This window comes from Canis lupus, chromosome 5, assembly GCF_048164855.1.
Source record: "Canis lupus baileyi chromosome 5, mCanLup2.hap1, whole genome shotgun sequence".
NCBI lineage: Eukaryota > Metazoa > Chordata > Mammalia > Carnivora > Canidae > Canis > Canis lupus.
Genome location: NC_132842.1, coordinates 13,502,549 through 13,528,916, shown reverse-complemented (window position 1 = coordinate 13,528,916; position 26,368 = coordinate 13,502,549). Strand labels below are relative to the sequence as shown.

The window sequence follows — 26,368 nt, the reverse complement described above, 5'->3', positions numbered from 1 at the left end:
ATTTCAAAATATAATAAACTTACATTATTAAGCGCATTACTATTTCACAGATTCAGGAATCCTATGGGGAGAATCCTGTCCCTTACTGGCTGGGACTAATTATATTAGAGTACATAACCTTTATACTGTCACATTGATTTATAGTGCTGTGATTCTCTTCCTTGTTATTACTATTTTTTTCATGATACAGTATTGAGGTCAATAAGTATTTATTAACTCTTAGCTAAGGGTGAAAGAATGAAAACCATTTTGTCCTTTGGGGATATTAAAATCTATTTATTTTTGTTTATTCATTCCTTCATTCAAAATCTTCTCATTGAGCACACACCATGTTCCTGGGGAAACAGTGACAAACTGGAGATCCCTGCCCTTGTGAAACAGACCATTAATGGGACACAGACAATCACACAAGTAACATAGAATTAAAATTGTAATAAATGTTATGTAGAAAAGTAGGAGCGCTATAGAGCTATCCAATAGAGTCTAGGATACATGGTCTCAATTTAGTCTGGGTAAGTCAGGAAAGGCCTGTGTTGGGAGTGACCTAGTCTGTGACCTCACAAAGAGTGAGGAATCGGAAGTTCCAGACAGGAACTGTGGGAAGGTGTGTGCCAGGGCCTGGGATTGCAGGAACTCAGAAGTGTGTGGGTGGGAGTGTCAGCAGGAAGCTGATGGGAAAATAAGGCTGGAGAGGAAGCGGCCACCTAATCAGGTCTCCATAGGACAGAGTTTGGATTCTGGATTTCTTTTAAATAGCAATAAGTCATCATTGAAGTATGAGAGCAGAAGAATGATGTGGGAAGATGTCTGGCTGCTGAGCGGGAAAGGTGGGACAGGTGACCTGAAAAGGAACAGGTGAGGTCAGGAGCTAGTTTAGGTGAGAGGACTTGTTAGTGTACAATGAGGCAGCGACAGGGTACACGGACAAAAACAGACGAACTTATATGTTTTGGAACTGTCCTTTGGTGATGGATGTGGGTAGAGGGAGAGGAGAGTGTCAAGGTTTACCCTGGTAAAAACAACTGTTGTGTGAAGGTGCCATTTACTCAGATGGGAAGGCCTAGGGAAAAGCCACATTTCTGAGGGAAATTCACTTTTGGGCATGTTAACTTTGAGATGTCTGTGGGACATACAAGCAGAGATGTCAGATGAAAGAAGAATAATAAATATGTATATAAGATGAGCCAGATGAAAGAAGAAATAATAAATATGTATATAAGAAAAAATATATATACATTTTAAGATTTTTAAATATTTATTTGAGAGAGAGAGGACATAAGCATGCATGAGAGTGGAGGGAGGGGCAGAGAGGGAATCTTAAGCCAACTCCACACTGAGTGCAGGGCCTGACTGAGGGCTCCATCTCACAACCCTGAGATCACGACCTGAGCCAAAATCAAGAGTAGGATGTTTAACTGACTGAGCCACCCAAGTACCCCAGAAGACAAGGAATATATTTTTTAAAACACTTGAGTATCTCAAGTGGGGAGAAACAAGTAGAGCTTGGTGCCATGAAATCCAAGAGAAGAGAGGATTTAAGGATGACAAAGTGGCCAGCTGAGTCCAGTACTTCTGAAACGTCAAGTAAGATAAAAACTAAAAAGTGGCCAATGGGCAGTGCACATGCCATGGGTGGATCTAGCAAAAGCATTTGGGGAAAGAGAGAAAGAAGCCAGAGTGAAATGGTTTAAAGTTATCCATGGGAAACTAGAAGGCAGAGAAAGACTGAGTGGTCAGCTCTCCCCGGAAGGGACATAGGGAGGGCGACAGGGATAAGACTCAACTCAGAAAACAGGAGCCAACAGAGTACAGGAAGAGTTTATCATCACAAGCTTGGGGAAAGGAGCTTCAAACAGGCTGGAATAGGTGGGGGAGAACTTCTGAATGAGATTTAGCCCTCGGGTAACAGGCGGGATTTGGATCAATAGAGAGGAGAGGAGGCATCTGTGCCTGGGAACCAGTGTAAACAAAATCATATGGACAGGGGTGGGCAGAGGCCAAGGAGGACCAAGGAGAGACCAGTGTGAAAATGACATCCATCCAAAGGAACTGAAAAGCAAAGCTGGATGGGAAGAGCTGAGTATATCTGTGCTTTTTAAATCTGCCAGCTTCTGAGAAACACACTTCCTTACCTTTAGATAAACCTCCCTTGCATGCCATCCATGGGGCTGTAGAGGGGCTGCCATCAGCTCCCTCCCAGTTACCAGGGACGAGTTAGCCAGGTCAGGCCAGTCGGATACCCCCATCCCCACCCCAGCACCCAGGGCCCTTGCCGGCAGAAGCTACAGAAATATTCTTGAGGAGAGAAGGAAATAGGCCTTCAGAGAGCAGCAGAGGAAAGAGGCAGTAGGCACATGGTCCCCAGCATCCAAGGACCCCTGGAGCCCACCCGCACCACCGTCCTTCCTGTGACTTGGATACAGGAAGCCCCCCAACACATTCTTCCCACTTGGGCCCCAGCTGATTCTAGTGAGTACTGCTTGCCACCAACAGGGCTGCGAGCACAAAAATGAGATGGTGCCAGAGATCAGGAATACCGGTTGTGAGGCTGAGCTGCAGGCTGAGAGGTAGCAGCCCACCCAGCCACCTAGGAGGCCAGAGGAACCCCTACCAGGAAGCAGGAAAACACCCCACATCTCAGAAATAGGCTACCCTTACTCACTAGTAACAACTTTGGAAATGTCTTGCTTCTGCATTAACAAATTAGAGTTGATTGCATTTGTATCATTTTGAAATGACATCAAACCCTTTTCTCTGAAGCCTCAAGACTTAGTTCATGTCAGAATCAAGACACCAAGAGTCGCTGGTCTGAGCTAGCGTGAAAGCTCGTAAGAACAGAGGAATGCAGAGGTGGTTGATAAAATGAGCCCATGTCTTTCATCCACAGGCTAAAGGTCTGGCTGCCAAAAGCCCACAGAGGGAAATATGCTGCAGGTTTATGATATGATGGAGGTAAGAAGGTGGTGGAAAGATCAGTTCTCTTGCCAAAGAAGTGACAGGGAAGCATTTCTCAGCCTCGCCTGGCTCTGTCGCCCATTCTCTTCTTAGGTTTTGATGCCTTATTTGGATTGCAAATGTACGCACACAGCAAAGGGTCCCTGCTGGCTGAGATGTCAGGTGGCATTTGTTATTCCAGTTCACTTTTATGAAGAAGCAACAATAACTCTGGTTCTTATTTAGGATTTATGAAAGCTGATTTCTTGCATGTGGGGCTCCCATAGCCCACTCAAGCTTCCTGAATTCACAGTATACCCAAAAAGTAATCCCCGGGGCCAGGCCTCTTCAGAGGGCTGCGTCTGGAGGGACACTGTGAATGTCTGATGTTGGAGCCAGCTAACCCCTATAAAAAGATACAGCACCTCAAAGATTTCATAACCTGGAATTGTTTATGAGATAGTATGTGAAGAATTCCGTTTATAAAACTGTGTGTATAGAGCAATCCCATTTCTATAAACAAACATATGCATATGTCTATACATGTGGGGGTGCGCGCACTCACGCGTGTGTGTGTGTGTGTGTGTGTCTGTGGCTTAAAGATCCCGAAGTGATACCGACATGTTAACAACGGTTATCTTGAAGGAGAGAGGAAGAAGGCTTATAGGTAACTACTTTCCTTCTCTTACCCACATTTCCCCATCTTTCTACAATAAACACATATTCATTGGATAGTTTTCTAATGTTATTTTTTAAATGAGCATCTTGCAGTTTTCTAATAAACAAGTATAGAAAGCTCACAGTTGTAGGGTTTTTTTGTTTCTGCTTTCTGTGAGGGGTGGAGGGAAGTTAGGGGAGTTTAGTTGATGTTTGTTCCCATATCGCTTTATTGCAGTTTCCCAGTGGGACATGAGGTGCCTAGACACCGTCTGATGACTCCATATTACCCCTGCAAAACCATTTAAAGGATGGTTCTCATGATTGTCCTTTTTACCTAACCATAAATAACCCCACTAGATAATAGCAGGCTGGCTAGGAGTAGGGCACATAACCCTCCATCACCAGTCTTTTATACTCTGTGCAGATAACTTTATGCTCACCACTTGCGGCAGAGGGTTTGGTAGAAACCACTGAATCACAATGCTGCAAGAAACCACCTTCCAGCCCTAGTAGGTGGAATCCCTAATTAAGCCAAGATGCTACCATGTACTCCAAATATTTATTAGCAGGCCTTACATGCCCACCTTCAATCTATTGGCTATATCCTAAGACTCCCAGATTTTTTTTGAGGGAGGGAACCTTAAATGGACTCTTTCTCAGTCCAGCTCTGTAATAGAAATATATGCACAGACACAGTCACCTGTCTTTCACACAGAAACAAAAGTTTATGTATCTGCTTAATGCCCAAGAGCATGGTCTTTGAGGTTAAATAGCCTTCAGTTGATTAGCTTTAGCTGCATGATCTTATCTATCACAATAACCCTACAAGAACAGTAATATCCTCTTTTACAGGTGGGGAAATTGAGGCTCACAGAATTTAAGGAGCTCGTTCAAAGTTATACAGAGAGTAATGAAAGTTGGAAACTGAGCCAACATTTACCTGACCCCAGAGTCTGGGGGTGGGGGTGGGGTTGTATCTTTTGCCAGTATTACTACTACTCCTACAAAGATATGACTATAGAAACATGTACATCTTAAGGACCTAAGTCACCAAGTTACTTGAGATAACTGTTTTTTCTCCCCCAACTAACTCCCAGAAGGAACAAACCAGACTGTCTTTCCCTTTTCTTGTACTTTCCCTCCCTCTGACTTTCCTGCATGGGGTACACACACAGAGTCCTCCAGAAGTAACAATTTGCAATGGGATTAATGAGGGTTCCATACCTTCTGGGGTTGCAGGAGACCTCCTTCCAGGCAGCTGTACAGAGCTGGGCCCACTCACTGCTAGAAGTTATGAGTTAGTCTCCTCTAGAGGGCCTGAGCTGAGGCCAGTCCCTTCTTTGTTGGGATGGCCAAGGGCTCAAAAGTCTTTCCTAAATCTCCTTGTAAACAACAGTTGAAGATGCCCATGGAGAGGATGGAGGAGTGGCCATTTTAAAAAGCCTCTAAGGAACTCAAGTGACTTGACTCCCATGCCCTCAGTCTACTTCATAAAGTGGTTGTGAAACTCTCAGAAAGTTTCCAAGTATGTTGACAAAACATAACATGTGACCCCTGTTGAGGTATCATTGCCTCTTGGTAGAAGCTCCATATGATGGCAGCCACTTTGTAGAACCTATCAAACATCTTGAAGAACAAAACCAGTGGAGCCCACAAACATGGGGGAAAGTCTCCCGGGGGGGGGGGAGGGGCAGAGAAGCTGGATGGGAGTTCCTCATCTGAAAAATGGGGGTACCCATCATTGGGTGAACACAACCGGCATAGGGCCTGACTTAATAATGAGCCTTCCAAGAATCTCTAGTAGAGCAAATCTAACTTGATTTTTAAAACTTAATATCAATCTCAAGAACCAAATATTAGCCTAGCCAGCTGCCCCTTCTGCCAGCAGGTTTACTTGTACAAACAAATCATGTTCCCCGAGTAAGGAGGATCAAGCTGACACATGCCATTGTTCAGAAGGCAATTATCGTAATGAGGGAAAGCAAACTGAATGGAGGGCTAATCCAGCTGCTATGTTGATAAAGCATAATAAAGGTGGCTGCTATGGAGCAGGACGCCGAGTTAATTTGCACTTTTCTCCACAAGCCTGATGCTGCATACACCACAACTACGCTCATAACTAAATAGGAGCTAATTACTTGTGTTAATTACCCAACCCTGGGTCAGATCCCAAGGCTGGTTAAAGGTGGCCAAGGGCTAAGCACATGGGTTCTTCCTTTGTGTGTTACAGAGGCCAAGTTTGGGTGCCTAGAGCTTTGGGATCAGTTCTTATTACCACCTTTAAGACACATCCTCTGCACAGATGAAAGTAATTCTGCAGACAGGCCCAGCCACTTCCCCACTTCCTCCTTCTTATCTTTTAAGATCCCGAGGAACCAAAATATTTTTCCAGATTTTCTTTTCTCGACACAGACCACTATATCTGTGGAAACTTTAGCAAAAGTTAATGAGTCAATAATTAATAAACAAACAATTATATGAATGATCCCATTCATACAATATTCTGAAAAAGGCAAACTACAGAGGCGGAGGAGAGACGAGTGGTTGCCAGGGTGAGGGTGGAGGGATACCCTGGGGCTCCGAGAGCTGTGCCCTATGAATCCTGGGGATGGAAGTATAATGCTGTGCATTTGTCAAAACCCACACACCACAAAGAGCTATTTTCCTGTATTCTACTTCATATGACTTATAAATAAATGTTAAAAGTAGATAATAAAACGTGTTCTCTCTCTCTCTCTCTCTCCCTGGTGCTTTCTTATGAATTTGTCTTTATCACCAGAAATTGCAAAGATACCTTTTTTCTGACACCCTTTGAAACTAGCAAAAACGGGGAGAAGGGAAACAATTGCTTGTTGCACTATTTTGGTAATAAGTGCCCTGTATTCTATTGTTTTTGAAATGATTAAGCAGGTGTGGATATTTTTTTCCCTTGGAAGGCTCAACGGTGTCTACGAAAACAGAGCATAGCAAAGGCTGGAACAATTTTCCGGTGAGATCAGTCAAGTCCTAATCTCTGTGACGCCAAAAGACTTGGCTGCACAGAGGAAAGTGTAGTCCGTTCCCCAGCTGTTTTGTCTCTGTGTGTCTCTCAGTCTCTGGGACTGCTCAGAGACTGGTGTCAGATTATTTGGCGGATGCCAGGGAGACCCATCAGAGTTGGCAGCTTTCCTCAATAACACATTTTCCTTGCACTTCCTCAATGCCCTTCACTCCCTCCAGCTACAGCCTGAAATTCTTTGTCATGTCGTTTCAACACCAGTTGCTTGAAAAAGACAAATCAGCGACTTTATGATGTTATAATCTGCATCTTTCTTTCTTTTTATTTTTCTCCCCTTGAGCCCTCAGAGTGACTCCTCAAAAAAAGGCTGATGCAAGCCATAAGTGTCACAAAGGTCATTCATTATCACAGCACCCTCAAAACTCACACCATTTCCAAAATAATCACACCAGAACTGATAGACAGTTTTGCATTCATTTGTAATGTTAAGTGCTTAATCAACAAGTTAAATATTCTTCAGGTTCACAAGAATGATGACAACCTCTGAATAGTTTTCGATCACTTAAGTGGGGTTTTTCTGATTAGGGCTGACAGATGTATATAAGAAGCAAGGAGGTTTACCTACACGCTTTTTTTTCTTGTTGGGAATATGATAATGTGATAAAATTAGATCTTCACATGCTTGCACTTTTTTGCCTTGCAATTATACGTATACCTTTGTTGCAGAAGCAAAAGGGGGGCATGAGATGGAGTCCTACTGCATCTGTTATCTGTCCACAGTGATGGGGGCCTAGGGAAGTCATATCAGGGAGGTAGATGCTTAAACTCAATTTGTAGACTCACAGACTTTCAGGTTAGTAGAGGCCTTAATAATGGCTCTGATTAGCTTTTCTCAAGTGCAAGGACAAGAGAACATTCCACTTAGCTCGAGTAAGAAGATGCATGAACCAGGTCTGAAGCTGAAAAACTATAAAGATCCAAGACGGCCTTGGGGCCCAGCGACTTGGTTTGTCTGTCTCAGGCCACACGATTTGCCCTCTCAGGGGTATACCTCTGCCTCTTCATTCACATGCCCCCTCCTATCCCTATAAAAATGAACTCTTTTTAATTGCCTCACACTTTCAACTTGCTCGTGGTCCTTTATGACTTTTCCAGCCTCCCCTTAGCATCAAAACCAAACTTGCTGGCTCACATGCGTTTCTTAGTTTTAGAATCTGAGAAAATTTTATTCAGTACCTTTTTACACACCAGGCCCGATTATGTGTTACTGTCACCCTGTGAATTGACAGCCCTGAGATCAGGTGTCAACCCAAACTGTTCAGTCCAACATGGAGAAACACGGTACAAAACACAGCCATCTTGGCCACAGGGGCTCTGGGTGGGCTGTTCCTACTAGAAAGGGAGGGGTAGCAAGGCTGTGAGATTGCTCTACCCTGATCTAACAGTTGAGTGTCCTCTTCAGTAGGGTTTTCAAACTCCAGTGCCTACAGTGGCCAGACAGGTGATGGAGCTGTGTCCAATTGTCTGGTCAAGAGCATGCATTGCTTGAGTGGGAAAGACTTGGGAGAACTGGAGAATGTAGCCTGGTATGAAGGAGAGGAGAAAATTAGCTCCAGTGGGTTTGTTGTCATGCAGAAAAGAGGACCTGGTGTTGGCAGATCTTCCGATTCTTCAACAGAATCCAGACACTTGATACTTTACTTAAAACCTCCCAAAAGGGATGCTTGCTTGGGTGGCTCAGTGGTTGACTGTCTGCCTTTGGCTCAGGGCGTGATCTCAAGGTCCTGGGATTGAGTCCGCACCGGGCTCCCTGTGGGGAGCCTACCTCTCCCTCTGCCTTTGTCTTTGCCTCTCTCTCTGTGTCTCTCATAAATAAATAAAATATTTTTTAAAAATTAAAATAAAGTAAAATCTCCCAAACTTGAATGTTCACTCAAACTTTCTAAACAGTATGAGTCAACCAAAACATTCCCTTATCTCCTCCACCTTTCAGCCAACAACTGACCTTTAGTCACACAGCAGTGAGCGAGACAACACTATTTTGAAAGGAAGCCCCCCTTGCTTTCCAACAGTTCTGCTCATTTAAAATTCTTTCATTTATTTGAATCTAAATCTGTATCCTCACAATCTGTCTTTCATGATGTGAAGGGGGAAAAAAAAAAACAAAAGCCCCCTCAGTGTGATAGCCAAAGACAGACTTGAAGACAACACCTTCAACACACCTACCTCTTCTCATTTCTTCAGAAGCACTTCATGTGATCCACTCCTTCTACTACCCTGCTGGCGCACAGCACGGAACATCACAGAACTCTTCCAGCTTCTTCATTTGAGACTTTATACTTCTCTTAGCATGACTGAAGATTATTTTTGATGACAACTTCATACTATTAATTCAACCTGTGTTTTTAAGTAAACTGAAGTGCTTAAGGTATGTTGCTGGTTGGTTGTTTTTCACACCAACACTTACTAAACCTGATTTTTATCACCCTGCTCTTGTGAAGTTAGGTTCTCAGGACCTGAGTAAATTCATTGTCCCCGTTAAATCTTATCTTGTTAGGTTTCTCCCAGCCTTCCAGCCTCTCCTTTAGGTCCTTCTGATGTTGTTCCTATTGTTCAAACTATTAATATCTCTATTCATAGCCATTATTTATTATCTATTCTCCAAAAAGAAATACCAAAAGGCATACTGCATATCAGCCCATATTTTATTTTAGATTTGCTTCTCTTTCTGTAAGAGATTTTGTCATTAGAGGGAAATTCACTTTTTATAGCAAAATTTCACTTTGAGAGTCTTTTGATAATTCTTCACTTTTACTTATCTGGCTCTGGTATCTATAACTTTTCCTTGGAAGGTTGAAATCTATATTTCTAAAGTCCAGAGCATGTATCTGGCTATGCTCTGTACGTCCCGGCCTGGGAGTCCTGCATAGTCCGAGACAACCAGATCATTTCCTCCTCACATTCTCATCATTTCTGCATTTCCAACCAACTGTTCTTTGTTGAACAGAATTAGATCTACCACAACAGTTTCCCTCATCGCTCCTTCTGACTTTTGAGATTTAAAACAGTGAGCATGCTTCCAGCTATGATGGAATGGATGATATCAGATTAATCCCCCACTGAGAACAACTATAAAGCTGGATAAAATACAAAGGCCAACTGTTGGAAAGCACTGGAGAGCAACCAAGGCAACCAGGGCCCCAAAGGGGCCAAGATCCTGAAGGCACAGGAAATGCATTGATATGTGCCTAATATTCTGTGCAGGACTTCCCCTGGAGGCATTTGCTGACTTCTCAGTTGTGCTTATACAGGCCTAATGTTGAAGATTGGGTTCCCTAAAACAGATTAGTAAGCATGATGCTCACCAGAGGGTATTTAGGATCAACCTCTGTGAAAGGGAGAGGAAGAAGGCAGGGCTGTGTTGCAGGTCCAGCCTCTGCTGACCCATAGCAAGTTCTAGAGCTAGAAGAAGCCTTCTGAGTTATCCTGAGTTGTCGAACAGGGTACAGGCTGGAATGAGGTGGAGAAGCAGTTTTCTTCAGAAGAGGCAATCCCCAAAGAAGGCTGATGACTGGAGGCTTCTTCTTTTTTTTTTTCTTTTAAGATACATTTATTTATTTGAGAGAGAGAGAAAGAGCATGTGCATGAGTGAGGGGAGGGGCAGAGTGGGAGAACCTATAAGCCGACTCCCCCTGAGTATGAAGCCCAACATGGAGCTCCATCCCATGACCCACAGGATCATGACCTGAGCCGAAACCAAGAGTCACTCAACCAACTGAGCCACCCAAGCACTGCTGGAGGCTGCCTTCTGATGAGACTCCAAGTAGTTAGGGGGATAAATCTTTCATTTCTGAAGGTACCTGGCCATTGCATCACAGCATCCATCACACACTGAGAAACCAAGCAGAAATCGGCCTCTAAGAGGTTAGAAAGCCAATATTAACTTCGGTCATCTTACAGTGCTAGAGATACAGCAATGAGTTCAAGGGCGGCAAGAAGGAAGGGCACTGATTTTAGTTGAGGACTTGGAAGAGCTAGCCCATAGGAGTAAGAGCCTGAAATAATCTCAAGGAGATCAGCAAATTATCAGCCTCTCAGAAGAAAACTAAGTCTTTTCTTAAAGAAGGTAACATCAGCCAAACTCTCTGTGACTTATCCTACATAATGCCCAACATTAAAAAATCATCAGACGACCAGGAGACAGCAACAAATCACATGGGGTAAGGGGAGGGGATAGAAAGAGACAAAGCAGAAAGTAGAACCAGAGGGAGGTGATTTAGATGCTAAATGTAACAGACACAGGTTTTAAATAGCTATGATCAACAGTTCAAGAAAATAATGGAGAAGACAGGGAATTTCACCAGAGAACTGGAATCTAGAGGAAAGGACACTCCTAGAACTGAAAACCACAATAATAGAAAATAAGGATCCAGTAGATTAAACAATAGTACACAGCAGGAAACAGGTTTAGTGACTTGGAAGAGAGATGAGTTAAAAGTATCCAGGAGGAAGCAGCACAGACAGAGGGAAAAAGATGCTTCTTCAAGCTTAACAGACATATAAGAATCAGTAAAAATGTTTCAAATAAATGAAATTGGAGGCCTAGATGGACATATAAGGGAAAATAGAGAAGAAGTAATATTTAAAGAAATAGAATCTGAGGGTGCCTGGGTGGCTCAGTAGTTGAGCATCTGCCTTTGGCTCAGGTTGTGATCCCGGGATCCTGGGATCGAGTCCCACATTGGGCTCCCGGTGCATGGAGCCTGCTTCTCCCTCTGCCTATGTCTCTGCCTCTCTCTCTCTCTCTCTCTCTCTGTCTCTCATGAATAAGTAAATAAAATCTTTTTAAAATAATAAAAAATAAATAGAGTCTGAAATATAATTGTCCAAATGGACATATTAGAGAAGCTTGGATTGTTTCCCATTAGGGATGCCTGCAGGCCTAGGTAGTGAGCCTACGCCACCAAATAGCAAATGCTCATTGAGCTCTTAATACACCCACTCAGGATAACATTTAGGTCCACCCACATCCTCTCTGTCCTTATAACTGCATTGTCATCAGAGGAGGAAGCTGTAGCTGGAGGTTCATTCCTCACCCAAGGTCACCAGCCTAACCAATCCTCTGCTATTGACCTCTCTGCCATCCTCCTTGTAGCAGTGCATTTATTAGTCTCAATGTTTTTCTTGGATAAACCCTTTAGGCAAAATAAGAATGTTCATGGGCTTGGGGAGCCTTGGGAAAGACAGTTCTAGGCATTCTGGAGACAGGAACATCTCACTAGGTGCTCCAAGTGCAGGCATGAGGCACAAGGGAGGATGACAGGTAAGGGGAGAAAGAACAGCAGGTGGGAGAAGGTTCCAGAAGGAGAGATAGAGTCATCCAATCCTTTCAATATTGTTTTTTGTTTGTTTGTTTTGGAGTTTTTTGTTTATTTTGACTGTTTGTGTGTTTTCCTGGCAACTGGTCTTATGCTCAGGAGGAATCAACTCTTTTCTGCTTTCCCTTTCCTGCTGGGTGGCCTCCCCACACCTCAGCACACCAACTACTGGTTCAGCCACACTATGGGTTACATAGGCTCTTATGTGATGACGTAGGGGCCCACCCTCCATTGCAACACAGCTTCTATGGGAACATGTGTTCTGATTCCAGCAGCACTTACCTTTGACCTGAGAACACAATTCGTCTTAGGGGGCACCTGCCTGTATCTGAGGAGTTAATAGCACCAGATGATGACTTAAGCCTCATCACGGAGCAGATGTGATTAATTACCAAAGGAGCATGAAACCACAGGACACTGAGTTCTAAAGACACAGAATCTTGCAGCTTGCAGTGTGTTGGGGTGGAGAGTTTCCCTGGAGACCAAGGAAGTGTGGGATCAGCTCTGAATCCTAGGTGGGCTTCGGATAACAGATAACGCAGGCAAAAAAGAGCAAAGAAAAGCAGCTACACAGGCTCGAGGATAAATGGGAGGGGCAAGGAGCTTGCTTTCACTTCTAGAAGCTCCCAGGGTCTCAACAGGCTGCAGGCCACTGTCCCCACTGACTCCCCATCAGGTATGGGGGCAGACTTCCCATCGCACCTGGAGCTCTGAGGCAGCAGTTTGCTTCACTACTGGTTTGTGCAGTAGTCTGTGTTTGTGCAGGCTGCCACTGAGCCTTCCCGGCCTTGGCCATGCCTGCCCCAGGAGGCTGGCCCCTCTGCTCCCAGCAGCCAGGCCATCTCTTCAGGGTGGCAGGCTCCAGAAGCATTTCTGAGGCCCAGAGGGACAGGTGCCAGCCCCGCACCACACGCTGCAGAGTCAGAAGCAAGCCTGGGGAGCAGGGAGCAGGGGGGCTGGAGAGGAAAGGCCTGCTGACAAACTGCGAGCTGCAAACTGAATTAGGGCACCGGAGAGATTCAAAGCCTTGCCCTCTCCCAGTGGTCTTTCCTCTCCACTCACCTAGAAGAGCACAGAAAGGCGCTGAACACAGGGCTTCAAGCCCCTGATCCAGGAGACAGGGGAGTGAGCAGGGCCAGTTTCTCAACCCAGGCCTCTGACTTCTGGGTACTACTTAGCAGCAAATCTCCCTTTCTCCATCTTTAAGGAGGAGAGAACTGTGCACTCAGTTCTGCCACAACATGACACAGGCGTTCCTAAAAATCACTGCTCTGCAAAATCGCAAGATAGAAAACTCGAGGCAGTGGGGTTGGGGTACAATACCCCAAAATTTAATCAGTGACACATAGAATAAGGTAGAAACTGTAGCATCATTGCACACATGTTCAGTGGTTAAGAAATATGTAACTACTGCAAATAAGTCTGGTGCTCTACTTTGCGGAAGACCTGGAGTTTGCTTGCAGAGGTGGATGTCGGTGTATGAGTTCCCCTCACAGTAGAGGGGGAAGGGCTGTCTGACACTGGGGGGAAAGTACTGGCTGGATGTGGTGGGTATGGCTCCTGTACAGGGGCACCAGGACATGCTGGACGTGCAGCTGGTGGCAGTCTTTTGCATCCCAGTTTTGTCTGTGCCTGTGGACAAAATTGAACGCAAAACTCACAGTATGATCACATTGTTCTCCTCATACATCAATTACGGTGAAACAAATTTTCATTTTTCAAACTAGTATTATAGCAAAGCTGGCTGTACTAACTGCTTCATGAGGGGGACAGCATGAGGATTAATTAGATAATTCCCATAAGTGTTAAATCCAGTGCCTGAGAAGTGGCGAAATCAGTGTTGCTAGTATGATGAATATACATCAAATTATTGTATTTCAAATGAGTCAAAAAATGAATCTGGGGATGCCTGGGTGGCTCAGCGGCTGAGCCTCTGCCTTCAGCTCAGGGCATGATCCTGGGATCCCAGGATCGAGTCCCACATCGGGCTCCCTGCATGGAGCCTGCTTCTCCCTCTGCCTATGTCTCTGCCTCTCTCATTCTCTCTCTCTCTCTCTCTCTCTCTCTTTCTCTGTGTGTGTGTCTCTCATGAATAAATAAATTAAATCTTTTTTAAAAAAAGAAAATGAATCTGCGAATGCCAGGATGCCTAATTGTAGAGTAGGGAGTGGTCATCTAGGGAGTGTGTGTGTGTGTGTGGGGGGGGGGTGATCATTTATCTTGATGAAGAGGAAGGAGCACATGCCTGAGACACCCAGCAGCAACCTATGCTAAGTTCTGTGACCAGGATGACAACCTGCATACTCTCCCTGTCCCCATTAACCTGAATATGATCCTGGGGATATGTCTGCCCACCCCTCTGTAGGCCTTACCTTCTAGTATTTAATATTTTCTAAAATAGGAATTTGGGCAGGGCTCAGCTGAGTGATTCTTCTGTCCCTCATGGTATCAACAGAGGTCACTCAGTGTTACTCAGCTAGCAGATGGGCTGGTCTGGAGCATCCAGGAGAGCTTCATTCCTTGGAATGGGTCCATTAGTTGGACCCAGGTGGGACTGTCAATAAGAGCACCCCCATGTCAGGAGGGGTGACATGGGAATTCCAGAACATCACTTGTACTATATCCTATGGGTCAAGCAAGTTAGCCCATCCCATACTCAAGGGCAAAAGAGTCAGAGCCTACTTCTCAGGGTGAGGAGTGGCAAAGACCGGGACCGTCGTGAATCTACCACACCGCCCTTGAAAACTCAGCTCCAGGATCATCATCAGAGAACTGGACTGCAGCTTTCTGCTGTAGACAACCTTCCCAGGGGGCCCCCACCATTTACTCTGCATATCTCTGCAATCATCTGTGGCCTCCTACCCTGAACACAGCGGTTTATCTAATGTTGCACTTGGGCTGCAAGCTCCTGTATAGTGGGGACTAGGTGTCATTCAGTTTGGATATGGAGTGTCCTTGTCTTTGGCACCTACAAGCCCCCAGTAAAGCTTGAGTAAATGAAGGAGAGAATAAACAACACAGGACCACCACCGCCCCTTCTGTTCAAAGCCTCTGATGCCTCAGGAGCAGGAACCATGGCCACTCCTCTTGTAACCCCCACGTGTAACGTGCTGCATGACACTTAGCTAATACTTAATGTTCGTTGAAAACCCAAACCCATCTGCTTACCCACTGGGCCCTGCTGTGCAGCAGTGGCTGAGGGGCCCTGGTGCTGTGACCCCAGCAGGTGAGGAGAGTATTTGCAGCAGTAGCCTGAGGCTGGGGCACGCTGAGCTGAAAGCAGGACCTGAGGGTGTGGTGGATGGGGCCAGGGCATAGAGCAGGTCATTCTTGTGAGTGCCAAGAGACAGAGAAAAAGTGGATGGAAGCGGGGGTTGTGGGGTAGACGTGAAGAGAAATGAGTTCTCCTGCTGCTGGGCCAGTCAGTGGAGGGAGCCAGAGCAAGCTCAGGATCACACAGGGTAATGATGTTGGTCAAACTGTCCTCTGCAGACTTGGCTGTCAACACAAAGACCACATGCAGCACAGAAGAAAATCAGCCTTGGGTTCAATTCAAGAGATAGAGCTTTGGAAAGTGGGGAGCTGCCACAGAAAACCAGCACTTCAAAGTGGGAGCTGTTGGTTACCAGGAGCAGTAAACCAGGTATTGACTGTGTGACTATTTTAAGTCTCATTTAATTCAGCACTTGGATTAGGTGAGTGCTATTTATAAGGAGTGATCCCCACCGCAGCTTTGGTCCCAGAGCAGGTGGAGGTCCAGGAGCCTGGGGATCTCCCTGGGCTGGGGCCTGTGGTAGGAGGCCCAGGGCCTGCCTCCGACAATTAGTCCAAGGCGAGCAAGGAGAAGCCATCTGCCCACAGATAACAGCTCTTGAGCTCACTGAATCAGGCCTCAGCCCCACCTCACTGACGCCTCTACATGGCTACCAGGGGAAGGGAAAACGTGGGCTTTGTCCTGCCTTGTCTCAGCCTTCAGGAAAGATGAGATGAAATGGTTTGTCCCGGCTGGGTGGCCCCCTCCTCACGCAGGCCTTTGGTATCTTCCACTGGACACAAAGAACCGCCTCCATATGCCTCCCTGGACTGGAGCTGTGAGGAGCTGAGCTTTGAGACCGGCCCCAGCATTCTTGGAAGCCTGCGCTTTGGCTTCCCAGGCAGGTCCAGGTTGTCCCTGGGGACTTTTTCCAGAACAAATGAAAGAGACACACCCTGAATTGAGAGGCAGCCATGGCGAACAGGGCCTGGCCGAGCAGAGCCACAGGCCTGGCTGGGGGAGGGACGAGGCCTGCAGATGCCCCCCTCCTCCAGCCGGGAGCTGCTCACCAGGCAGCCAGGGGCCAGCAGGCCCATGGCAGCAGCAGCAGAGGACAAGTCTTTCAAACAAAACCACATGACACACAGATCGGGGCAGAGCACGCCAAGCAGTCAGCTCTGCTAGGGGTGGCCGTGCAGCTCAGAGGCTGGGCTCCAGGGGACCTGACTACCTGAGGTGCCCATCCGGGCAGGGGTCCTGTTTGAAGGCTTTCCAAGCTCTCCTGGTGCAACAGTAAATCTAGAGGCCGGCTGAGAGCTCATCCTCAGCCTGCTCTGCAGGTAGAGACCTGGGTGCGGGTCAGAAGGACACAGCCACCTCCAGGGAGAAGTGGGCCATGTTTGGGTTGTGAGGCCTACTCGGGCATCCTCGGGAAAACACGGAGGGGGGAGGGGGGCTAGCTGGCAGGCAGTGTATCATTTCCCCAGCCTACTGGCACCCTGCCCATGCCTCCACTGAGCACTGTCCCTCCCAGTCTGGGCATGGAGACAGTGACACAATTTAAATTGGACCTGTCCCTTTCCTGTGTGTGAGCAGTCACTGGGGACCCAACCTTGCATTCTGTTTGGTGGCAGGGTGATGAGGGTCTGCCAGACTTGCAGGCCCAGGTGGCCAGGTACCGATGGGACTGGGCCTCACTTTGGAGGTTCCGAATGACTTCAGTCATCCCAGGGCAGGGGAGACCGCGAAGAAAGACCTTTCAGGGCAGAGCGATGCTGACGGAAGCTTCCTTCCTGCCTGAGAGACAGGCAAGCCATTGAGGTTTGTGTTCCCTTGTCACCTTCAATCCGTTAGCTACCGAAGATGCACAAGGAGGCGTATATTTTTTGAAGAGTGTTTTTCTTTGTCACTAAAGTGTAAGGTGACACGCCTTCCTGAGCACATGCATTCAACACTGCATTACTCCACAGCCCGGTTCCCAAAGTGGCCCCTGGGCCTGCCCGGGTCTTGCCCTCTGAGAGTCAGGGACACACTTTTGCGGTTTGGAAATGTCAATGCAGTCTCCTTGGCATCCCTTCTATCCTCGTCACTTCAGAAAAGTTGGTCTGGGAGGAAAGGCTGGGGTCTCCAGAACCTGCCCCCTTCCTCAGAAATGTTCCTTCACTGGTGACAGGCAAAACACACACTTTGCCATTCCTGGATCTCTAGTGCCTCTCTGCTTCTTGTGAGGGAGGTGGAAGGGTGGGCGGCAAGGAGCACCCCCAAACCGGCCATTTCCCCATCTCTGGACAAGGCAGCCGCTGCCTTCTCAGCTGGCCGTTACCTCTGAGGGGAATCCTTCCCATTCGCTTACATCTTTTTTCCTCCCGGCATGTGTGACAGTGTTTCCTAACACATGATACACATACCTTACTCTTGGAGAGACTTTACAGAGCCCAGTGGCTTCTTCTTCCCTTCAGTGGGAATGGCTGGCCCACACTTCTCTGTGTTGTTCCTATAAAACTGTCCAGGACCCTCACTGAACAATGATCCTGTATATCTGCAGACCCCACCCCCTTCCTCCCATTTCTCTTCCCCAAAGAAAGCCTCTTTTTTCTCTTTCTCTCATCTTTTGAGTTAATACCTCAGGGGGCCTGTAACTGGGCCCCAGGCCCTGAGACATAGATCAATGGGAATCAGTGAATTCAGAAGAAGAGAGTGGAGTGTGTGTGCATGTCTGTGTGTGTCTGTGTGTGTGTAAGACAACTAACATTATACAATAATTGTAATTTAACAATAATGAGTACAAAAAAGGTCATTAACAAATGTCCTCAGGCCAGAAAAGGAAAAAAGTGAAAGAAAAAAGAAAAAGAAAAAAAAGAAAGAAAGAAAAGAAAGAAAGAAAGAAAGAAAGAAAGAAAGAAAGAAAGAAAGAAAGAAAGAAAGAAAGAAAGAAAGATCCTCAAGCCAAGACTTGGAAATGCATATAGAGCTCACAGGCTGTCAGGAACTGTCCTGAGCACCGGACATGCATGAACACGTATTGGTAACTTCATCGCAACCCTGCAAAGTTAGTACTGTTACTATTTACCTCACTTTACACCTGAGGACCCTGGAGGAAGGTCTAAGATAAGACAGCAGATGGAACCCTCCAAGTATCTAAGAAATGATAAGCTGTCAGGATGTTTGGGGGCAAATGGCAGAGCAGCGCTGTCACATCCGGGCTGTCTGAGTGGCAGCCGTGTTCTGAACTGAAGACCTCATTTGTCAAGGGTCCCCAACTGATTCAGGCCCCTGGAACAAGGGTACAAAGGGCTGCCACGTCCTGTGTGACCAGAGAAAGATAAGGGAAGAGGGTGACACTAAAGGCCTGACTCTGAGGTGAATTATCCAAAGGAAAACAAATTCTATGGTCAGCAAAGACTAGTAAATGCTAAGTTAAATAGACTAAAAGTTTCCTCATTACAGGACTTCTCAGAGCTTTCAATGTGCTAACATGCACTGTGAGTCATGTAACAGGAAACAGAGAATGAAGCATTTCCTCAGCTTATTAGAGCTGTTCGTGAAGAGACATTCATGAGACCAGAATCCCATGGGATACACTTTGTGTCTGATTTAATCAGTTTTTCCACTTTAAAAATGAACGTGGCCCGATCTGGCCTGGAACTCGAGGTATGTCCCTGATTGTCTGAAAGACCCGAATGTCTGAGGATACCTAAAGAACGACTGGATCCACCATTTGGGAGACAGAGCACCGGCTGGGGGGAACCAACACCTGCTGTGTCTGATAAGACCCCCCCACCCCGCCACCACTCACGCACCCTTACCTTTGGGCCAGCGTATCTAAAAGAGAAGCTCTGGTTATCACTGATAACCCAGAGTGAAAGGGCCAGGCTCCTCTTTTGCTCGGCACAGTGCACCCCACCAGCAAATGGATGACAAACTTATTATTGTTATTTCTTAATTAGGAGCCTCTATAATTCAAAAATTTCATGAATTTACAGTAGAGTTTTGGCTGTGTCAACACCACCTATGCCTCCCCACCCAGGAGCAGACCACTGGGGGAAATGATGGGCCATGAACTTCAAGATACTCCACTATTCCACTGGGAGGGTCATTCGTGGGGGGCAAGCAATATAAGAGGGGGAAGCCAGAAGGAACCTCTTGGGAGCTATATAACTTCCGGGCTAGCAGGAAGGAAACTGGTGTGGGGGGGGGTGTGCATCTCACTGTCAAAAGCGCCAGAACACAGGTACATACACACATGTACTTTAAAGTCCTCCCCAATAACCAGTAATTGCCCATTCCACTGAAGCTTCCCTCAGGAGGCTCTCACACCAGCCTATTCTGATTGCTTCTCCCAGGTGCACGATTATTCCCTTCTGACCAAAGTAGTGAGTCTCCTCTGGGACCCACTGCCAGATTAATCTTAAAACATTATTTTCACCGTGTTCACTTGCCCTGACTAGGAGTCCACCTCATGGAGTCTTTTCCTCTGCCTTCTTGACAGTCTTCGAACAGGTCAGGCATGCTCCCAGCTCAAGGCTGTCAGCACTGTGGGGAGGGCCTTTGCCCTGCAGTCCAAATGCCTCACCCCCTCGCTACCTTGTCCCTCCTTCAAGTTCTTGTTCAAATGTCATCCTCTCAATGAGGCTTTCCCTGGCCACACTAATGCAATCCGACCTACAAGCACTTCCTACTTCCTTTTCCCGCTTCATTTCTATCCAGAGCACTTATGACCTTCTAATGTGCTATATATTTTATTTATTTATTACATTTATCATATGTCTTCCCAGCAGAATGTCAGCCGACATGAAGGCAGAGTTTTGTTTTCTTTGGTGCCGTATCTCCAGCACCCAGAACAGTGACTGGCACAAAATAAGTGTTCAGTAAATATTTGTTGAATAAGTAATGGAATGAAGGTTTAAAAAAAGAAAACACTGGTAGAAATGCTGTACTTCTTGTTAAATTTAGCCTTTTAGGTGTTTGGTAACTAACTGTTATTTGCAAGTGAAACTAGTCACTGAATCCTTAACAAACCTTCCAGGGCTAAAGCTAATAATGTTGTGCTTCCATCAATACAACACATTTTTGTTCATTTATTGGAGCCTAAAGCCTGGCCTTTCTCCATGAAGTTATTAATAATACAGAAGCCCTCAGGGATCCCCATGACCCACTGAAGGTAGAAGGGAGAGATTATTTCTGAAAGAAGGAAGGTGACTTTTTTCTGTTTGGTTTTGTCTGACAATACCTTCAGAAATGATACCCCAAATAAACAAGTTCTCTTGGAAGACAGTGTGCTTTCTAACTGCAGTGCTATAACTTTGCTTCTAGAAAAGTCTTCAGGGTCAGTAGGTTTTTTTTCTTTTAAATCTTAGAGTGACAAATTTTCACTTTCAGAAGGGGGGCTTGTTCCTACAAAACAAAATCTAGTGAGTAAAATGGCTAAGCAGTTGAAAACACACTGAATGGATTGAGTGTGTTATGTGAGTTGAAAGCTGAGAGCTCACTGCTTAGAGCTCTCCCATCTTGGTGATCTGTCCACTGAGCTGCTGCTGCTGGGGCATTGGCAGTGGTCAAGCTTATCTTTCTTTTTGTGCTTTGGGGTGGAGAGTTCTTTTCTTCTAAGATTAGATCTCCACATCAAGATGGGGTATACACACTTTCTCTGTTCCACCTGTTAAATACAAATAAAAATACTTGGATAAATATATGTTTCTATTGATACATTTATATTTTGTAATAAATATATAGATATATTTTACATATATTTATATACAAATATTTAATATAAATGTAAATACTAGCAATGTAAATATATTTCCCTAGGTAAAGGACCAGGAAAGGGGCAACCGAGCAAGATGGAAAACTTTTATTTTATTTTACTTTTTAAAGATTTTATTTATTTATTCATGAGAGACAGACAGAGAGAGAGGCAGAGACACAGGCAGAGGGAGAAGCAGGCTCCATGCAGGGAGCCCAACATGGGACTCGATCCTGGGGCTCCAGGATCACGCCCTGGGCCGAAGGTGGTGCCAAACCGCTGAGCCACCCAGGCTGCCCAGAAAACTTTTAGACAATAACCACTCCACCCTCAACCAAACACCAAGGAAAAAATGTTGTCACACTGCCACTCCATTGGCACAAACAGGACAGGGAGCCTCCATGTCCACCTCGCCTACTCTAACAAGATGCCCTTCCTCCTCCTGCATACTAGGGTGGCATCGGAGAAGACTGAGTAGGGATCTGGAAACTTCAGTCCCACCCACCCTCTCTCTAGAGCCAGTGAAGACCATGTGAGGACACTGAACTTCCACACTCACACAGTGGTAATGAGGCAGCACCTCCCCTTCCCCCAGTATCACTGGAAAGTGGGTGGGAATCCACAATTTTCAGCACCATGAAGTGGGGCAGAGCTCTGCTTGGCTTGACCCATGTATCAGTAGAAACTTGCTAAAAGAGAAGATGTAAATAAAGGGCAAAGTCTTGTAACACAATATCCAGGTTCAGGATACAAGCAAAAATCACTACTCCAAGAAGCAGGAAATCACTATGAGTGAGAAAAGACATTCAACGCACACCAACACCAAGACAATACAAATGTTAGAATTATGTGACAAGGAATTTCAAACCGCCATCCTAAAAATGCTCCAATGAACAATTACAAACCCACTTACAAAAAGAAAATCTCAACCAGGAAATAGAAGATGTAAGGATGTAAATTCTTTAAATGGAATTTTTAGGACTGAAAAATAGATGATTACCAAAATTTTAAATACTTAATGGATGGGCTCAACAACAGAATGGAAATGGCAAATGAAAGGATAAATAAACTTGAGCATAAAATAATAGAAAGTGCCCAGTCTAAACAAAAGAGAAAATAGAATAAAAAATAAAAGGGAACCTCAGGACCTGTGGGACTGCCTTGTAAGAGTTAATATTCATGTCACCAGAGTCCCCAAAAGAGAGGAGAAGAGTGGAAAAGGCATTAGAAGGAATATAGCTGGAGATTTCCAAAATTCAGCAAAAGACCTAAACTGACAGATCTGAAAAGGTGAATGAAGCCGAAAGAGGATAAGGCCAGAGAAAACCACACCAAGTCATATTATAGTTAAACTTCTAAAAAGTAAAGACCAAAAAAAATTGTTTTAAAAAAGATTTATTTATTTGTGAGAGAAGGAGCACTAGGTGGAGAGGGGCAGAGGGAGAGAGAGTGTCTCAAGCAGACTCCCCACTGAGCGCAGAGCCCTGCATGGGGCTTGATCTCACAACACTGAGATCATGACCTGAGCTGAAATCAAGAATCAGACACTTAACTAAGCCACCCAGGTGCCCCACCAAAAACTTCTTGAAAGCAATAAGAGAGAAATAATACCTTACCTTGAGGGGAAAAATAATTTGAATGACAGTGAATTTCTCATCAGAAACCACAGAAGCCAAAAGGAAGTGGCACCACATTTTCAAGCGCTGAAAGAGCTATTGGCCCAGAATCCTGTATCCAGTGAAGAAATCCTTAATGAGTAAAGAGACATCAAGATATTTTAAAATGAAGGAAAACAAAGAGAATCTGTGGTGGGCAGACATATTCTAAAATAGCTTAAAAAAATTCTTGAACAGAAAGAAACATCTGGGAGGGGAAAAAGAACAATGGGAAGAACATGAAAAAGACAAAGACAATAGACTTCTTGAATCTTCTAAATTGTGTTTGGTTGAAACAAAAATTACAACATTGTTCAATTGGCTCTAAATGCATGGAGAGGAAATACTCCAGGAAATTATATCATAAACAAGGGAGAGTAATAGGAACTGAAAAAGAGGGAGGCTTTCAGCACCTTATTCAAACTGGTAAAATGTCAATAGTGCAGACTGCTATAAATTATGTATGCATAATGTACGATAGCTAAACCAACAACTAAACCATCTCTGTAAAGAGAAACGCTTGGAAACAGTAGAGAAAAATCAAAATGGAATCCTGACAAATGTTCAAGTAACCAACAGTAAGACAGAAAAACAAAAACAGAAGAAAGCAAAGGGAAAAACAGAGAACAAAAAAATAAAAAGGCTGGTTTAGCTCCTAATATACCAATAATTACATTAAAGGTAAATAGTCGATGTTCCTAGTTACATAACATCTTCAAAATGACAAAATGAAAGATATGGAGAACAGATTCGTGATGGCCAGAGGATAGGAAGGAGGAGGAGGAGGAGGGAGTCTTGCCGTGAGGAAGGAGTTCTGGGTCCTGACTGCAGCCCCCATCACACATATGTGCACGTGTGATGAAATGGCCCGATGTGTGACACCACTGTACCAGTGTCAGTCTGCCTTTCTCATTGTTCTCTTGCTGTGTAAGGTGTCACCTTTGAGGGGAAGCCGGGTAAATAGTCTGTCCATAGGACGTCTGTTTACTAGCCTTGCAAATTCCTGTGAATCTGTAACCACTTCAAAATAGAAGGTTAAAAGGAGAGTGATAAAGTCTGGACATAGCTGCCTGGTTTCCAATATTTGGTCTGACATCCTCTGTGTTAGGGACCTGTAGTGAAAGTCGGAGGCCGCCCTCTCTTCCTGTCCCCACTCCCCCCACACAGCCTTGCCCACCACGAATTCTTTAGCTAGAGACAAACTATCCCATTTTTATAGGTCTAGCAGTTTCGGTCTTCCAAGGAGAAACCAAGTCATCCTGGGACAAATAGTCCTTCCTCCGGGGGAAGAAAAAGTCACCATTATGGGCCACTGGTAGTAAAATAAGAACCTGTTCAGAAATCTGAACACAGTAAAGTCATTTGAAAAAGGCCAGGAAGTCAAGATTTCTCTTAAATAATGAGAATTGAGTGTATGTATTTATAGTGGGGTGGTTTTCTCAGTATCACCTGGTTCTCCTAAGGCACCGGATATGTTCTGGAGCAACTGTTTCCAAAAAGGTTGGGGCTGAATGGAAAGGAGTTCAGGGAAGACACAGAGGCCTGTCATGGCTAAGTTACTAATATGTCTGTGCCTCAGTTTTCTCAACTGTTAAATGGGAATGATAATAGTAACTCCCACATGCAGTCGTAAGTGTTCAAAAAGCTACGATTGGTACAGCGCTTTGAAGAGTGCCTGGTACCTAACAGGCGTTAAGTAAGTTTTGCAACTTTATTATCATTCTAACATACTGGGAATATCTTTCTGGTGGCCCAAGGACAAGAACACATCTTTGTGTGTGATCTGAGAAGATGTCAGATTGGGAGCCAAAAATGAGCCTGAAGTGAAGGGGGGGGACATGTCTTCCTCCACTTGAGGCCCTCCTACCTGCTTTCCCCAGCCCCTGTAGCATGGAGATTGCCACCTGGAAGTTTCTGTGATGGGGGCACAGAGAGCTAGAGTAGGGGCAGGGGCAGGAAAGGGGCCCCTGGGGCCAAGTCTGGGTCTGTGGGCTCTAAGAGCAACTACTTCTCAGAGAAGTTTGCAAGTTACTTTGCTTGTTACGTGTCACTCCAATATTCCTCAGGCAGCAGCCCTTTCTGCAGCTAAAGGCTGAAGGCTGGCCATTCCAATCCACAGCATAATCTGAAGACTGAGCGTTAATCCCCTTTCCTCCTCCACCCCCATCTACTGTCCCCCTCACAGACTTTCTCTGGCATCCCACAGCTCCTGGCCTTTCTCCAAGGCCACCCTTTCCACAGTCCTCCATCTGGGAGCTTAGACTAGCAAAGAAGGAGGAAGAGCCCCCTTCCCACTTCCTAGGGCCACACAGTGCTGCCAACCTCTGGCTGGCCAGTGCCCTGGACTGTGCTCCCTGTGAGAGACTCTCCACTGAACAATGGGGATAGCTTTAAAGGTGATATCACTGGAGAGGAAGCAAAGGTTCCACCTTTGCTCCCTTAGACTTTTGCTGTGCCTCACAAGGGAAGACATTTCACAACCTTACGTACTCTTCAAGTGTGTCTTGAATACTCCCTCCACTGTTTCCCAGGTTCTGTGGCCCTGAGGTGTGTAGCTTGTCTAGCATGTGCACAACCTCCACAACCACATTTGTTTTATTGGGAGTTACCAGACGAAATGAGCGGCTGGCCCTGAATTCTTCTCATGGCTCCCTTGCGATGGATATCTGTGGTTTCTGTGTGTCCCACATCTGTCTGTTCCTCTTCTCTGGAACAGCCCCCAGGGTTTCCTCTGGGGACCCATCCTCCCCACAAGATCATCCTCAACCTCAGGCCAATGAGAAGACTCCTAGGGAGTCACAGGTAAGGTTTTGCACTGAAAAAGAGATATGAGAAAGAACTTAACCTCCTAATTTCAATGATCTTAAAATCAGGTAGCCTCTTCTCTTTTTCAAAGTTATTTGACTGTTCTAGGTTCTCTACATTTCCAGACAAATTTTAGAATCAATTGAGTTTCTACGTAAAAACGATGGAGATTTTGGTAGGAGTTGGGTTAAGTCTAGAAATAGATCAATGTGGGGAGAACTGACATCTTAGCTGGGGTCAGTCTCCTCACCCATAACAAGGCATCTTTCTCAATTCGTTTAGGTCTTCTCCAACTGCCGTAGCAATGGTTCACAGTTCACGGTGTACAGATCCTGCATATCTCTTGTCAAATGTACTCCAATTTCACTTTCTTGGATGCTGTTGTAAATGACATTATTTTTTCTTAATTCCAACTCCTGATTGGTCAATGCCAGTATACAGAAATAAAAGTGACTTTGGGGTCACCTGGGTGGCTCAGACGGTTAAGCTTCTGACTCTTGATTTTGGCTCAGGTCGTGATCGCAGGTTGTGAGATGGAACCCCGCATCAGGCTCTAAGCTGGTTGCAGAGTCTGTCTCTCCCTCTCCCTCTGCCCCCACCTTCTTTCTCCCTCTCTTAAAAAAAAAAAAAAAAAAGACAGAACAAAACAAAAACAAAACAAAAAATGATTTTTCTATATTGATATTGTATCCTGCAGGCTTGCAATAATTCACTTCTTAGTTGATCACTTTGATCATAGATGACTATATTGTCTGCAAGTAAAGAGAGCTTTGCTTCTCCCTTTCAGTCTCAGTGTCTCTTAGGTCTTTATCTTCCTAGTTTCCCTGTTTAGTGCCTCCCGTACTATGTCAAACAGAAGTTGTGAGGCAAACATCTCTTATTCCAGACCTTAGGGGAGGAAAAGGATTTAGTCTCCCGCCATCAATAATGTTAGTTATACAT

General features: G+C 45.3%; 1 long non-coding RNA gene across 2 annotated transcripts; it reads left to right on the top strand.

Moving 5' to 3' along the window:
• The first annotated feature begins 591 nt into the window (after positions 1-591).
• LOC140633236 (uncharacterized) lies at positions 592-25,912 on the top strand. Of its 2 annotated transcripts, none has more exons than XR_012030869.1 (5): positions 592-855; positions 2,888-2,952; positions 15,463-16,124; positions 16,858-17,044; positions 25,709-25,912. It is a non-coding gene; the product is annotated as an uncharacterized lncRNA (long non-coding RNA). The 2 variants fall into 2 exon arrangements; XR_012030870.1 differs by lacking the exon at positions 25,709-25,912 and adding an exon at positions 23,841-25,682.
• The last annotated feature ends 456 nt before the right edge of the window (positions 25,913-26,368 follow it).